Here is a 3,970-nt window from a genome sequence, read left to right on the forward strand (position 1 = left end):
GGGCCACCATCACTGTCTGACCTTTTCCAAGGCTTATGGTGGGATGGCAGTGGAAGGAAGAGGTTGCTTAGCCAATCGAATTCAAATTCTTTGTTCCCACATTTGCCTCAAAGAGCAAACAAGATAATGCATTCCTGGAGGAAGCGGCTCTTGGGAAAACATTTTCCCACCACGTGCCTCAAATGTTTCCAAACACAGTCTCCACAGGCCCCATATTTTTTTTTCTAATGCAATTTGCACTCCCCATCCAAGCAAGGCAGCCTGAAAAGGGCACCATTCTGTATTAAAAATTTTGGTCTTGATTTTCAGCCATCAGTGGAATTAACCACATTTTGGCCTTGGAAAGGTTGCATTCCTGATTCTCTCTGCCATCTCACTTATAAAGGCAGAGAAGGGAAGTGGGGTGCCAAGGAGAAGGCATCAGCTTGGAGTCTGTGACATGAACGCTCCAGAAATTCTATTCTCTGCCAAATCTACATCTCCTTTCTGTAGGTCCTGTGGCTGGGACCCACAACTAGGGACAGAGGCCACACAGCTGCTTTCCTTTTAGCCCCTTTCCCAACCCTTATCAAAGGCAGAAAAGTGCTGATGCCCAGATATCCAAGGGGACGGGAACTTGCCTTCTAGAATCTCCTTCCCTGAAGACTTTAAGGATGAGAGGAGCTTTGATTGACTAGGGCAGTGGTTTTCAAATATTTCTTAGCTATGAAACGGTTTCTAAACGTGAACCTCAGTATATAAAATAGAAAGAGTAGTTACTCTGGATAAAGTGGGGATGGGGACCTTGATAGACCTCTGACAGCTTTATCTTCCTACCGCAGGCTCTGAGGACTACCCATGAAGCCAAGAGGGTGCAGAACACAATTCAAAGGTCACTGCCCTTAACTGTAAGCTCCATGGCAGAGGAGTGTAGACCATGTCTGGCTTACTTGCCTCTCTATCCCCCAGCTTTGTGTTCTGTGCCTGGCGCATAGTAAGAGTATCATACTCATATATGGAATGAATAGGAAGTACCAGTCTTGTGGCGATTGCTGTCGGTTAAGTGACTCATCCTCCTGTGATGTGTGTGCGTGCCTATGCATGGGCATTGAAGGGAAGATGGACCAAGAGCTGAGTGTTGGGAGTACACTGGGATTGAGATGAGTGACCAAATCTTTGATGGTGAGCTTGCAACAGTTGGAGTGTGAATGATGAATGACTAAGTAGGCTGCTAGGTCCTGCAGATTTGCCAGCAAAGCTGGTTGGTTTGCTCCTTCCTCTGTTACATAGTGGTCTCCTGCCATGTGTCAAGTGAGCTCCTAAGAAACAACAATGACTGCAACACAGTCCCCGCTCTCACAGGCCTTATTGTCCTGGTGAAGGAGATATGAAAACAAATCAGTGCCAATAAAATAGTGTAATGGCTAGAGCCATTTTAAGAGTGTTGCACTGACGTATTTTTCATTCTCTGTAAATCTTGATGCCCTGGGGGTCACCAAATCTGTGGGTGAGAGTGGATACCAGCTAGACAAGAAGTCATTACTCAGCTCTCACTGTCAGGTTAGGCTTTGGATTTTCAGTCTATAGACAAGTTTTTTGTTTTTTTTTTTAAACATGAGATTCCCCAGCTAAATAAAGTACCCAAAGGACAAAGTCCATCTTAATTTTTACTAATCTCCCGCCAAAAATTAGCTTTGACTTTCATTATGGATGCAGGCAACAGACCACACTAATATTAGCCATACCTGTGACTTGGCCGTCAGTAGCTATCACGGACACTTTCCTGTCACATTAATAATGCTGCAGTTCTCTCAAAGTATCGTTTACCCTCATCATTAGTTTGAAATTGTGGTGGTTACTTGACCTGCCATGAGATCTTATTATTTAAGCCTTTAACAAAGAGGCATAGGTACTATTCTGTCATGATTTTTAAAAAATATTTTGATAACTATGTTACAGTATCATTGGCTTTCTTTGGAATCCTTTGTAGTTTATTTTATCTATTTAAGCATATTATTCTGAGAAGGGATCCATAAGAGGCCATCAGACAGCTAACGGAGGTCCACATGTCACAAAATGGTGAAGAACCTCCGATAGATAATAATCTCGAGCATGAGGTTTCATCAAGGAAGAAAAGAACTTTCAAAGACCAGCAGCTCCCTTTATATATTCGAAGCAAAGGCTGGGGTTTTACTATAAGCCATGGTGAGTAAAGAGAACGCAGTCTGGGATGCAAAGGACGTTTCCACCCGCCTGGGAAGTGAAGGGATATGGAGCTGTAAAAGAAAGTAGAGAAGGAGAGGAGCAAGGGGACAGACACCAGAGGGGCCTGCTAGAAACCACCAAAGCAGTGAGGGGTGTTCCTCAGCTGGAACAAACTGGAAAGATGTGGATCCCCTTTGGAGAAGACCTGCATTTGCCTTGGTGCTGGAGCAATCTGGCCTCCGGATGGGAGGACAGCCTCAGGGGAAAGAGGTCTCTAAATTCATGGGCCTGATGTACCAGTTCTGTTTCTTCATAGCCTGCATGTGGCGTGTAGAACATCCAAGATTTGAAGGAGCAGAGAGGCCTAATGGGCCACCAGAGGCCTGTGTTGGGAAGGAAGAGGTTACAAAATCAGGAGGCTTTGCAACCGGAAACAAATAGCTAGTACTATGGATTTAACAACAGGTACAACCAATGAAGTCCCTAAGAGACCAGAAGGGACCCACTGCACTTGAGTAGACATATGAGCACGGGGGTTTAGGGACTGTTCCAGACGAGCCACTCCATAGCAGAAAAGAGTGAGCACCCAGAAGAATGAGCGTGGATCCAAAGCTCTATTCTCCTCAACCCCACTGCTCCCAGACACCGTGTGTTTTGTAAGAGGAGGAAAAATGAAGTTAAAATATGCGAGACTCAGCATTTATCCAGGGGCAGATTCTTTCAACTGACACAATGAATTGTGTGTCTGCACTTCCTCCCGCCCCCCCACCCCCAACCAGCAGGATGGGAAGCTCCTGGGGGTAGTTTAGCTCAGTTCTAGAGAACATTTTTGCACATCTGAGTTGCTGGGTATGCATTCCAACTCTGCTGTATGTGTTTTGGCACTATGAGATAGAAGTCAGTTCAGAGTCAAGAAGAGGACAAAGGGAGAAGTGTTCAGTTCCAGGAGGGTGTGGGTGGTGGGATAGGTGGGTCAGGCAAGGCTGCACTGGGGGAATGCCCGAGCTGTGCCTTGACAAATGAGCAAGTTTTCCACACATCCAATGCCCCGCAAATAGCTTCTAGAACACCACTATTAAAGATCTGTTCTTTTGGTCTGGCATGTCTTCTAAACCAGTGTTTTTCAAACTGTCATGTGCATATGAATCACCTGTGGATGTCGTTAAGGTACAGAGTCTGATGCCGTCAGTCTCTAGTTGGGCCTGAGATTCTGCATTTCTAACATGCTCCCAGAGGATGCTGGTGGTGTTGGTCTATGGACCACATGCACTTTGTTCTTTGTGTTTTGTTTTTTTTTTAATATGGAATACTTCACAAATTTCCATGTCATCTTTACACAGGGGCCATGCTAATCTTCTCTGTAGCATTCCAGTTTTTAGTATACGTGCTGCTAAAATGAGCACTGGACCACGCTTTGAGTAGCAAGGTTCTAGAAGACCTTAATAAATGTAACTGGTAATAGCTAACATTTACCTTGTCCTTTTTATATGGCAGGATCGTACAAAGCCCTTCCTATATTATCACTGCATCTGATCCTCATGACAACCTTAGGAGGGAACTAGGAATTTCTCGTAATTTGAAAATTACTGAAATCTCAAACTCAGAGAATTGTCAGTCATTTGCCCGAGGCCACTGCAGTGATGAAATTGGAATTGTATGCAGGCTGCCTCATCCTGGATCCTAACTTGTAACTCTTAGACTCCATTCCCTCCCAGAAGGAGTGGCACCTTAAGGGGACAGTTTTAGTTTTTCTTTTTTTTAAGAAGCTGGACTGGGGCCCCTGGGT

The 3,970-nt window shown here is 44.9% G+C and overlaps 1 non-coding gene across 1 annotated transcript; it reads right to left on the reverse strand.

Annotated features, from left to right (window-relative positions):
• Window positions 1–3,479: 3,479 nt before the first annotated feature.
• On the reverse strand, window positions 3,480–3,587 carry LOC116624712. The gene has a single exon (XR_004297938.1). It is a non-coding gene; the product is annotated as a U6 spliceosomal RNA (small nuclear RNA).
• Between the last annotated feature and the right edge of the window lie 383 nt (window positions 3,588–3,970).

Source organism: Phoca vitulina, unplaced genomic scaffold, assembly GCF_004348235.1.
Source record: "Phoca vitulina isolate PV1807 unplaced genomic scaffold, GSC_HSeal_1.0 scaffold69, whole genome shotgun sequence".
Classification (NCBI taxonomy): Eukaryota; Metazoa; Chordata; class Mammalia; order Carnivora; family Phocidae; genus Phoca; species Phoca vitulina.